Source organism: Lytechinus variegatus, chromosome 8 (assembly GCF_018143015.1).
Source record: "Lytechinus variegatus isolate NC3 chromosome 8, Lvar_3.0, whole genome shotgun sequence".
In the NCBI taxonomy this organism is placed as follows: Eukaryota; Metazoa; Echinodermata; class Echinoidea; order Temnopleuroida; family Toxopneustidae; genus Lytechinus; species Lytechinus variegatus.
Genome location: NC_054747.1, coordinates 40,350,397 through 40,364,085, shown reverse-complemented (window position 1 = coordinate 40,364,085; position 13,689 = coordinate 40,350,397).

The following is a 13,689-nucleotide window of genomic DNA, read 5'->3' as shown; positions in this document are numbered from 1 at the left end:
GGGTCGGACGGACCAAGAAGATTCTATGACTGGAGTTCCAAAAGGCAACAAATCTATTCAAGCAGCTGTTCACTTCTAAAGAAGCACAAAAGAAAGAACGGCAATAAGGACCTTTTGATGTCCGCCTTCGAAGCCGCCAGTTTCAGTGAAGAAATCAGAGGGGTGAAATTTTACGAATATCCATTTGTATCAATTTTTCATATTAATAAACAAACTGAAATTTGAATGCATGACAAAACATCCATTACCAAGCACTATTACGACGAGATTTTTGCCCAGATTATATCAATTAACCTGGAATTGGTGAAAAAAGAAAGAATTTGACCTTTACTGAAACCAGATTTTAACACTTTTTCGATCGTCATGTGGCGAATGAAAATTTCAAATGTGGTCTGTGGAATATTGTTGTTCATTACTGTATATACCAGATGAGTGCCCGCACACGCCCAGTCGAGGAAATTTGAGTCATATTTCAGGACATATTGCATAGTTTATTTTCGCATGCCTGCGAATTATGCACTACACACATAACCAGACCATCAAGATGCGGCGAAAAAGTAATTATCACAAAAGCATATTTCCCTTTATGTATTTATTTATTTTATTTATTTATTAACAATATTTTAACAGGATACCCAATCAACATAAAAAATTGCTCTCCCTTGGGGTCCTGCATATTAAAAAAACAATCACAATATATGTTGTTATACACAGTAAAACTAACATGAGAAAATGTACATACATTATGATAGAACATAATAGTTGAAGTCAGATATAAACGAATCTATAAATATCTATTAACTACGCACATCATTAGAAAGAAGGAAATATACATACAGTGGCGTACCGTGGGTCACGGCATTGGGGGGCACCAGCAAAAAAATTTAGTCACTTAGTTAGCGCGCGAAGCGCGCCCAGTTGCCAGGTATACTGACCTCATAGAGACATTTTAAGGACAGTGCCATTAAACAGATATGTGTCTCACTGGTCAAATACTTGTAATGCGAGCGCGAGCTTAAAATTTTTGATATTCACTCCTAAAAAAGAACATTATAATCAATCTTTTGTAATCATGAAACGTACTTGTCTTGCTAAATAATGCGAGCGCGAAGCGCGAGCTGAAATTTGTGTAAATATTGACTCCCAAACAGGAAGATTTTAAGGACTATATTTTAGGAATCGATTAAGAGTATACACATCTCACCATAGTCATTTATTGCCAATAAGCGCTTGCTGATTTTGTTAGAATTACATCTAAACATAATAATAATAATACCAACACGCTTATATAGCGCATATCACTGCCAAATGCGTCCCTTTGCGCTTCATTGGATATTATTACCCTGGCTTTAGCTCCGCAGCCTTTTACAGCGCGGTGGCATTTCAAGGAATAAATTCCTGCCAGGTACCCATTCACCTCACCTGGGTCGAGTGCAGCACAATGTGGACAAATTTCTTGCCGAAGGAAATTACGCCATGGCTGGGATTTGAACCCATGACCCTCTGTTTCAAAGTCAGAAGACTAATCCACTGGGCCACAACGCTCCACTGCGCATGCACATATAAACATGCACATAAAGCACTTGTAATCATGATTAACATACCCATCTCACTAATCAAATCTTGCGAGCAGGAATCGGGAGCTGAAAATTTAGGAAATTCAGAACTGAAGAGGGGCATTTTAAGGCTTGTTTGTAGGAATTCACGAAAACCATACGTAGTTCACTAACCAAATGATGCGAGCGCGAAGCGCGAGCTGAAATTTTTTGATATTCAGATCAGAAAAAGGGACAATTTAAGGACTGATTCTAGGAATTCATGGAGAGCAGTCATATCTCACTAATCCACTACTGCGAACGTAAGCACGGACAGGAAATGTTTTAAATTAAGACCATAAAATTGGGCAATCACCTTAAGCAGTCATGAAAAAGAAGCTATTGTACAAAAAACACTAACTCGAAGTGCGAGGAAATACATTTGGCAGTTTGGTGTATATTGACTTGAAAACGGGAGGTTTTAGTATAAACTGATTATATATCTCGGTAAACAGACAATGCGAACACCAGGAACAATGAAGACATAGGCCTTATGCAAATTATGTTTCATAAAGTTATGAAAAAAAATGTTTCTTATGTAATATAACATAACATAATTATGATACAATATAACATTATAATGAATAATAATGTCTTCTTTCCCACTATACCTTTCTCTTCCTTTCTCCCTCTTTTTTCTACTTTCCCCGTTTTTTTTGGGGGGGGTCAGCCGATTGGGGGGCACGTGCCCCCATGCCCCCCCCCCCCCGTAGTTACGCCACTGCATACATAGAACATAATAATCGAACTTGACATCAGAGAAATTTACTATTGGAAAAAAAATGCTGCAGCGGGATTTAAAGGTTATCTTTTAAATATTTCTTAAAAATTGAGAGGGAGTTTATGTTTTTAGGTTCAGGTTGAAGACTATTCCATAAAATAATGAAATGAGTGTTTGAATGATTCAATATGACATTTTGGGAAGTGTAACTTATTTTGTGAGGAACTTCTTGTACAGTGTGAATAAATTTCTTTCCTAATTAAAGTAAATAGTTTGGACAGACATGTGGGAGCAATACTATTCATACATTTGAGCATTAAAATAAATCTAAAAATGCGAACTCTATCTTCAAATCTTTTCCAGTCTAAGAGGGCAAATAAATTTTCCGAAGGGGTCAAGAAATGGGCATTTAAAACTATCCTTGCAGCTCTTTTCTTCAACTTATTCAATCTTTCGGTATCTTCTTTGAATTTATCCCCCAGACAATACAACAATAATGATGATAATCTAGAATTGGCAAAACCATAGCATTATATAAAGTGATAAGTATTTTCATTGACACAAACTTTTAACCTTCGTAAGATACCTAACTTCCTGCCAACGTTATTGGCTACTTCATGCAGATACATGTTCTTTACATGAAATTCATTATCGATAAGTATACCTAAACATTCAAAGGATTGAACTTGTATAATCTGGTGACCATTACAAATTATTTTTTACCTGAGATTCATTTGAATAAATAGAGTTTGCAAGTCGAACACGTGTACCAATAATCATACATTTTGTTTTTTCATAATTCATCATCATACGGTTTTCTTCTAACAAGCAGGCTATATTTTCTAAATCCAATTGTAATTTATTTTGCATTTTAGCTAAACTATCACCTTCGGCATTCATAGATGTATCGTCTGCGTACATAGCTATTTTGGAGTGTTTCAATATATTAGGCATATCATTTATAAATATGGAAAATAATTTTGGGCCCATTATGGATCCCTGCGGTACTCCTCTCCGCATCTCTTCAGTTTCAGAAAGTACCCCCATTAATAACACGTTGTGACCTATTCAATAGATAAGAATTAAACCATTTGATTAAGTCTCATGAGAAACCATATTTTTTCAATTTTAATAACAACAAATCCAAATCTACCAAATTGAAGGCCTTTTTCAAATCAATGAAAATTACACCGACCATTTTCCCATTATACTTGTATACCAATCATTAACCATATATACTCATGCAGTTTCAGTTGAATGTTTTTTTCGAAACCCGAATCGGCTTTCACATAATAATCCAGAAACATTCAGAAACGAATCTAGTTCTGTATCAACAATCTTTTCTACAATCCTTCACTGTAAAAAATATTGGGCAAAATTTTAACCAGCACGAGGGTAATTATGTTTCCAACCAATTTTGGGCAGTATTTTACACAATGCGGGAAGCATATTGTCCAGTTTGGTTAAAAAATAAGCAGAAATTACTTTAGAATGAGCAAATTTTCATCACACTGGATAAATAATAATGCCCAAAAGAAATGCCCAATGTTGGTTGGATACATAATTACCATCATGGAGCATTTTTACCCAATATTTTTAATTACTAATCTCTTCAGTACTACCCTTTTTATGAAGGGGAAAATTTTTAGCTTCCTTCCATTCCTTTGGAAAGAGCAGGATGAAAAAGAATTGTTTATCAAAGATACTTAAGAAGGAATCAAAAACGTGACCACATAATTTAATTATTTTACAACTTATTCCATCAAGACCACAAGACGAATTTGTATTCAAAGTTTTAATAGCTTTTATGACTCGATCGGAATTTACTATCGGTATTAAGTCAAAAAGAAAATTTTCTTGGGATGAGTTTGGATGATCAGTTTAATGTGGTGAAGAATTAATATCAGTGACATCACTAAAATCTTCAATCAAGTCTTTGGTAACTGACACAAAATAATCATTAAAATGGTTGGCAATATTCAATGGATCATTATATTTATTTCCATCAAAAACAATCTTATTCAAGGAAGATTTATGTTTCGAAGGTAATAATTCTTTAATACATTTCCATAATTCGCTGCTTTTTATAATAAAAAAATTCTTATGAAAATATTTCTCTTTATTAGATTTGACCATGATATATTTCTACTTCGTTTATACATGACCCAGTGTTCTTCTGATTTTGATTTCATAAATTTCTTTATTATCTCGTTGAATCATAACATCTCGTATATCACTTGGTGTATGTTTTCTTTAACTCTACGTGACTTAATAGGCAAATGAGCATTTACGACATTCAATAAAGATTGCTTCCATTTTTGCCATAAAATGTCAATATCTTCGTCACTATTGCATAAATCATGCTTAAAACTAATCTCATTGAACTTTTTAAATGATCTATAAGGGATACGTTTGGATTCTTTTTTAATTCTTTACCACACAAAAGTCCAAATATCATAAAATGATCACTGATAGATAAGGTTATCACACCATATTCCTTGAATTATTCTGGTTTCGTATACCGTAGTAAATCAATAATACAACTTGTTGATTGCGTCACCCTAGGCCTAATAGGAGTGTCAATCATTTGAACAATTTGATAGGTTTTATTCAGTGCTTCCAGAGCGCATATTTCTGCTAATGATCTATCTTTATCAAATTGAAATTTCAATCACCCATAAGAACTACCTCAATATTGTCTGGCATTTTTTTAAGAACATTGTTAGGTTTGTGGGAAAAAGTCCCTTGTAACATTTGGCGGTCGATATAAACAAATGTACATAAAAGGTGAAGAAAATTTTGGTCGGACTTCAAGGCAAATCATTTCTCAGTCTTCACATTCAAGATCAACTTTACGAGATACCGATAGCGCGGCTGACACGTAATCTTACACCACCGCCTCGACTGTTGCGATCCTTGCGAAAGATTTGAATATCCTTTTATACAGATATTGACTGATGGGGTGTGTAATATAAACATTCTTTGGACTGCCGGATTTGTATTTTAAAATATGATCACGAGTGAAAATATTAATCCTTTAGGTGGTCCAAAGAATTTTTTACGCATCCCATCAGTCAATCTGTTATATTAGATAGCCTCTAATGATGATGATAAAGTTAGGCCTAACGATGCGTGCAGCATGTTTATCATATTCACAGTGATTGATTGAACTGGTATAGATCTAACGTTAGATCTTGATCTATAGATATCTAAGTAACGTTTTTTTTTATTGATTTTCAAAGGTTTACAATCATCGAATCAATATACATGTAACAAAAAATAAGCAGCAAAAATAAATAACAACAATGATAAGAATAATAATAAAACACATAAAACACCAAAACATAAATACTGCAGCATAAGATACCAAATAAGAATTACACACCAATTACAAAGCAAAACCCAAAGAAAAGTCAATCATAAAAAAAAAGACATAAATACTACCATAAACATGATAAAGTACATTTAAATGAAGATGGAAATGTACACATGATACATGTATAAATTTCATGTGCTAAATAGCAATGATATCTAAGTAACGTTAGTCTAACGCAGTGACCCTTTTCTAATCAAATCAACTTTGTTTAGGCCGAGCCCTACATCTAGTAAGTTCGAGCCCAGTCCAGGTCCAGGACCCAAGGCAGACCGATAATGCATGGTAACATCTAATCCACAAGAGGGCGCCATACACGTAGACAAATATATTAATGGACCGGTTAGTCAATATATTCATCGAAGGTGAACCGACTGGGAAAATTATGGAAGCTTAAAAGTGCCACCGAGATGTTGAGATAATTATCTCGGGAAGTCGACATCTTGATAGCAAAATATAAGATGACGAGATCCTGGATCTCATCATGTTGACATCTTTTAGAAGAGATGATGAGATGACGAGATCCTGGATCTCATCATGTCAACATCTTTTAGAAGAGATGTTGAGATGACGAGATCCTGGATCTCATCATGTCAACATCTTTTAGAAGAGATGTTGAGATGACGAGATCCTGGATCTCATCATGTCGACATCTTTTAGAAGAGATGATGAGATGACAAGATCCTGGATCTCATCATGTCAACATCTTTTAGAACAGATGATGAGATGACAAGATCCCGGATCTCATCATGTCAACATCTTTTAGAAGAGATGTTGAGATGACAAGATCCCGGATCTCATCATGTTGACATCTTGTAGAAAAGATGATGAGATGATGAGATGATCTTGTCATCTCAACATCTCTTCTTAAGATGTTGACATGATGAGATCCAGGATCTTGTCATCTCATCATCTCTTCTAAAAGATGTCAACATGATGAGATCCGGGATCTTGTCATCTCAACATCTCTTCTAAAAGATGTTGACATGATGAGATCCGGGATCTTGTCATCTCATCATCTCTTCTAAAAGATGTCGACATGATGAGATCCAGGATCTCGTCATCTTATCTTTTGCTATCAAGATGTCGACTTCCCGAGATAATTATCTCAACATCTCGGTGGCACTTTTAAGCTTCCATAGAAAATACATTGATTTCGATCATATCACGTGACGCGCTTTGGTACAAATACCCCAAATAATCATGCAAATATCATTTTAAAAATACTCATGGCAAACGAATGGTCCCTTTATTATTTTAAGAAAAAAATGAATATCTTTAATCTCCTCACCAATGCCATATTTGAATGTTTAAGTGAATATCATAATCGATTTGTCTTTGTCTACCTTTGCACATTGTCTGACTGTGTGATTGAATAGAGACGCATATCCTATATAATGAATTATAATTGATTTGGGGATGCATGTCGATAATGTTATTGGATGTCCACTTTTAAATGAGACTGTAACGCACTGCGTACAAATAACGGGCTTGATGCCATAAAACCCACCCCCCCCCCCATCATAAAAATAACCATCAACATGATCAAAAATGAAGAGAAAGTAAGTATAAGAGAAGTGAATAAATAAAATGTCAATTCCTGAAAGTCATGTCAAAATTTGTCACAAAATGAGAAATTTGTATTTAAAAGTTCGAAAGTTTTGCTCGCTCATATTTTTTTAAATAGAAATTTCCCCACTTCGCCATGTCTCATTAGCCCCTCATATCTTTTTATCCTTAATCAAAATCGGGGTGAGTAAATGAGAATTATAACTACGATTAATGTTTTCTTTCTCCGTAATTGTTTCTCAATTTTAGTATCCCGCCATTTGAATTATTTTCTTGAAATCCGGACAATATCTCCTCCCTTTTACATGTTTGTAAAAGCTCATGGGCGAAGTATACATATAATAAGTTGCATCAAATAAAAAAGAGGGGTTATCTTTGGGAATACCGTCATTGCTGCAGCTTTTTATTAGATGAAAGGACAACGGCCATGATAGATGGAGGTTACCATTAACGACATGGTTGTCATAGTAACCACATTGTGCAACGGGGACCAGGTGTGTTTTTTTTTGTATTCTAATTACTATTTTTCGGGATTCTGACCGTTCAAATTGTGTCAATCTTGACAAGCATAATGCTGCTACCCCAGACCACTGGGATCTAACCAGTGTTTCTTTCCCTCATTCTTTTTTCAAAGATTTGTTTTTTTTTATTCCTTTTCATATTTCATCAATATAATCAATAATTAATGCAAGAAATCAGACAATGTAATCATGTGATTACATCGCTGTACATTTAATTTTCTTGCTGGGGGGCAGGACGCGTAAACTTTTTCGGAAAAAAACTAGAAAGCGGCGGAGCAAAGCGACCGAGCTTCCATTGGGGCGCTTTTGCATTTTGTAATGTGAAGTTGCATATCTTTGTTGGATTTTGTGAAATTTTCTGTTAAAAACATAAGTTTTCAAAATTTCTGGGGGAGAGCATCTGCCCCCCCCCCTCCCCGCTGCATGGGATATGGCCATGAGCGATTAAGATTCAAACAGGAATTCTATAACTTAAAAAATAAATGTATCTCGGAACTACTCTGCCTGTGAGAGGTATGAGAGGGTTCAGTGTAGCCTAAAATACACAACTGTACGAAAGTAAAACAGATAAAGCCCGTTAAAACTGCAATACCTTGAATTATTTCTTCAAAAATATTCTAGTTGTCATTTAACTAGCTGATTTACATGATTTCATGAAGCCTATAGGATTTGAAGTGCCATCAGTTATTATTTTTTATGGGTAAGGGAATCCTTTTCGACGAAATCGACAACTGTGAACAAAATATTTTTAGCATCCATTATTCTTCAAAAATTAATTGATATACGCCTACCCCTGACGCCAGATATAAGCCAACTACTTAACATACAAATGTACATTCTATTTGTCAATATCCGCATCCAACGAAAGTCATAACTTCCCGTCCGTTGCAGAAAGAGTTGCATTTAAACGCAAGTCCCAAATGCGCGCTGTTGATTGGTTGAAAATCAAGTTGCGCATGATTTTTAGAGTTGCAATTGATTGCAACTCTTTCTGCCATCCCACCCTAGGGGCGTTATGAAATAATAATAATACAAAAAATTAGGGGCACAACATTTCGTATGAGGGAACATTTCTAAAAAGTTGAATTTCTATAAGGTTGGAGCATATTTGGCTTTGATAAAAACTTGTTATTCGATAAATGTTGACACATTTTGTCACCAAATTATATCGTATTTCACTTTTATCTTTTCCTTTCTTTTTCTCTTTCTTCCCCCCCCCCTTTTTGGGGGTCGTGCGACCTTCTTTTTTCAGAGGGGAATTTCAAGAGCCCCCACCCTCCACCCCAGTCATTACGCCAGAGCCCCATTCGATCACGTGATCAATGTTGAGACGGGTGAAATCAGGAGGGCCATTTTGACGAACAAACGAAGAGAGATGTCCAATCAATGTGCAGTGGGCGAGAAAATGCTCCGACTTGTTTTTAAAAAGAGCCCTTTTCATTGAGATAACAATAGGAACAACCAAGGGACAATCGTATAACGGGAAGTCCGCCGGACCGAAGTCTGGTGCTCGATTCGGTTCTTAAGAGCTATCCCGGGAGGAGTTGTTAGGCGAGGACGAAACCATTTCCCTCCGTTGCAATCCTCCTCGTATCGGATTCATGTCAAACGTAATACGCGAACGTGTGCAAACCAAGGCGGTATCCTTCGCTGAATGATCAATTTCAGAGACGCCTTTTTATCCTCTAACTAACGACTGGAACTGGAGAGATGTAATTTTACATCGGATCGTGTTTTATTATCTTCCCAAGGAGAAAACTGTAGTGTAGGCTTTTAATTATAAAAACAACCTGAAGTTGCTGTTCGGACACTGGTATCTAAAATGAACACTTGCTGAAGGAGCAGTTATACAAACGCAGATTGTGTAGAAGTGTAAAACTTTATTTTATTTCAGCAACCGGGACTTGAGGACAAAACCTATTTTTTCGAGCCTTTTGATTATAACTGATGTGCTTATTGTGATACCATAATCTAATTACTGGAAATTATACATAGAGATCAGTTATCGGAAAGATTTCGTGATTGGATTTGCATACAAGGTAAGTGTTAAATCGAGATTTAATTTTAAAACTATGTCACACTCCATCCCTATCATGCCTATTGTAGTGTAAAACATACTTTCTGATTTTGCTAATGTGCTTATATCTTTTTAAAATGTATCTTTTCATGTTTTTATCTCTTGAAAGTACTACTAGTAATGCAACTTTAGAAGCTTAGATGACGAGAGATATTTACGAAAATATGCGTCATAAAATATCATATACTATGAATGAGAAACTGATGAGATAGCAAATGTACTGGCGGTTCAAGGGGGGGGCAAAGCCGGCCCGTGACCCCACCCCCCCCCCCCCTTGAGAGGCACAATTAACATTAGTAATGTAAAAACGCCGTTAAGAAAGAAGTGTACCCCCCCCCCTGCTTGTAATTTTTTCCTTGGGAAAATGTGCCCCCCTGGAAAATTCTGGATCCGCCCCTGAGCAAACAGAAGTAATTATAAATAAATGAAATAAATTTTTAAAAAATCTTAGATCGGTGGCGATTATTCACAAAAATGAATTATATAGATGAATGATGATATGCCATCGAAACCTGGTGAAGTATTCAGATTGCATTTTATTACGAATCCAAAACTGGGTCGAAATTCAAATCCGATGGGACCCAAAATCGCCCTTTCATATCGTGTAGGTATCATCCGGATTTGTTTTAAATTAGCTCATGATCCAAGAAATCTGAATTATGGTGGAGCTTGACTGATGTTGTTAATTTTGTAGCCTGATTCTCAGTAATTGGGCAGCATGTTAACCTTTAAGTTGCATAACCGGGGGCGCCACTCGGCGTGGGCGATCGCTAATTCTGAATAAAGGGGGAGGATAAAAATTAAAAAAAAAACAGGAAGAGAGACTAATCATCAGTTACAAGAAGAATTATATCATACATCAAAACAGTTTATTTATTAGATTGTATGAAGCCATATTTAGAGACAACACCCAAATGACATTCTCAGTTCCAATGAAATTGACAACTCTTCTTTGTGTTGTCCAAAATTATCGCAGATAGAGATATTTCTTCATTTGAAATTGAGTGTTAAAAGGACATTCTTTGTCATACATGTATATCATTCTCAACAGTGTTCAATATTGATACATTTTTTATAGTTTATCTTCATGATCTGTACGTAAAGCATTTTTTCTCAAACTGTTATTAAATGAAATATAACTTGTGTAAAGATGGCATGTTTGTTCATTAAAAAAAATATGATTGATGCACGTTTAAATGTTCGACATGGAACAGATGAAAACATTGAAGTAGCACCATAACCATGATTGCTACGGTTACACTTCGTAATTCCGAAGGTTCGTAATTCGAAGGTTCTTTATTCCAAAGGTTCGTAATTCCGAAGGTTCTTTATTCCGAAGGTTCGTAATTCCGAAACACGTAAAGTGCCTATACCTCGATGTTCGTTAATCCGAAAACGTAAAAGGGTTCGTTAATCCGAACATTTGTGGCGTTATTTCGAAGGGTCGTTATTCCGAAGGTTCGATAATCCGAAAACGAAATAAGGTTCGTTGTTACGAAGGTTCGTTTATCCGAAAACGAAATAAGGTTCGTTGTTCCGAAGGTTCGGTAGTCCGAAAACGAAATAAGGTTCGTTAATCATTAGGCTTTCGGACTAACGAACCTTCGGAATTACGAACCTCACTTTGTTTTCGGATTAACGAACCTTCGGAATTACGAACCTCACTTTGTTTTCGGACTAACGAACCTTCGGAATTACGAACCTTCGGAAATGCGAACCTTCGGAATAACGAACCTTCGGAATATCCAAACATTCGGAATTACGAATGTATGCGGATTACTATACACCGGTGTGAGAGTGAAGCCAATGCTGATTGGCTGGTTAAAGCTTTGAAACGGTTCCGTGAAATTTATTCAAATTTCATTCAATCGCAGTAAATTGGATTAGTGAATTAAATCGCCCTGAAGGGAAGTGTTTGTCTCGCACATGAATGGGTAAAGAAGGGCATTGCCTTTGAAGAATGGAAATGTGACAATCCCTCATCGATTGAATCCGAGTTGATTAACTATGCTATTATCACACATTTATTGTTTGACACATGTCATGCATTTCACTCTTAATTAATTTCCTTTACTGCCTTTGACATAAATTATGTTGAATTCTGATGGGTCGAGATAGCCTTGTGGGGATGATAAAAGGAATGTTGGATCGAAGAATCATTCATTGTTATGTATGTTATGCTGTGGTTGTGGTTTTGCATTGGGGTAGTTCAGGAGGAGGGTACATGGTATTGGTGCTTGGATGTACCCCGCCCAATCCACCACCGGGCATCGAGGCAAGCTAAGACGGACGGGGAGATGGGGGTATATGCGCGGTGCGGTACCGACCAGTTCACCCGTTCGAGAAGTTGGTTAAGTCTTAAGATCATGAGGATGATTTCCAGAACCACGCCCAAGAAATTACTTCCCAACATTTTTATGGATGAACTTGGCAAAAGCGAGGAAGAGGAATGAGCTAAAGGGTCAAAACCCCACCCGAATTTCCAAGTTGAATGTTTAAAGGTCAAGTCCACCTCAGAAAAATGTTGATTTGAATCAATAGAGAAAAATCAGACAAGCACAATGCTGAAAATTTCATCAAAATCGGATGTAAAATAAGAAAGTTATGACATTTCAAAGTTTCGCTTATTTTCAACAAAATAGTTATATGAACGAGCCAGTTACATCCAAATGAGAGAGTCGATGATGTCACTCACTCACTATTTCTTTTGTTTTTTTATTGTTTGAATTATACAATATTTCAATTTTGTACGAATTTGACGATTAGGACCTCCTTGCCTGAAGCACAAAATGTTAAAATAATGGAATTCCACGTGTTCAGGGAGGAATGAAACTTCATTTCAAATGACAATAACGACAAACTAAAAATATTTCATATTTCATATAATAAAATACAAAAGAAATAGTGAGTGAGTGAGTGATGTCATCAACTCTCTCATTTGGATATAACTGGCTCGTTGATATAACTATATTTTGTTGAAATGACGCGAAACTTTAAAATGCCATAACTTTCTTATTTTACATCCGATTTTGATGAAATTTTCAGTGTTATGCTTGTTGAACTTTTCTCTTTTTATTTAAATCAAGTTTTTGTTGGGGTGGACTTGTCCTTTAAAGGGTGGGATGGCCATTTATGCGGCCACCTCTGAGGAGAGGCGTGGCATAAAACCATCCCCAAATCATCTATAGCACTACCCAAAAAAGAACATGAAAGAAAACGAGAGGAAAGGGTGTGAAATAATTATGATATTACTCTTTGAACAGTATGTCAAAATCTATCACAAAATCAGATGTCTGTATTTAAAAAGGTTATTTTTGCTCACTCGCTTCAGCTTTCAAGAATTGTTTATGTCAAATCTGACCCGCTCAAAATTTGGGCCCATGAGGCTCCTGATCTACAAGAATCATATGACAAGGAAAATCAACCATGCAATGATATCCTATTTATAATTCTTTTTCTTTCAGTTTTACTTTATTTTTTTAGCATTTTGGGAGGTTGTCTTTATTTTTAGTGATCATTTTCTCAAACTATATAATCACTAGCCAAAGGGAAAATTATTTTTTAAGACAGTACAAAAGTTGGTAGATTTTTTACTTTATTATTTTGAAGGGTTGACGTTAATTAAGGATTATGGAAGGAATGATGGCCTCTCTCTTTTTTATTTGCTTGTCAAAAAATATTGACGGGGAAACCGCGAATTTCATGAATGAAGTTACTTTTAATTGACCTCTGTCTGGCTCTCAGATTTTTAAAGGGAAAAAATGGGCCCCTTTGGGGGTGGCTCCTCCCAAGGAGAGCCTGGATCCACCATTAGTTCCGCTTTTGATTAATCT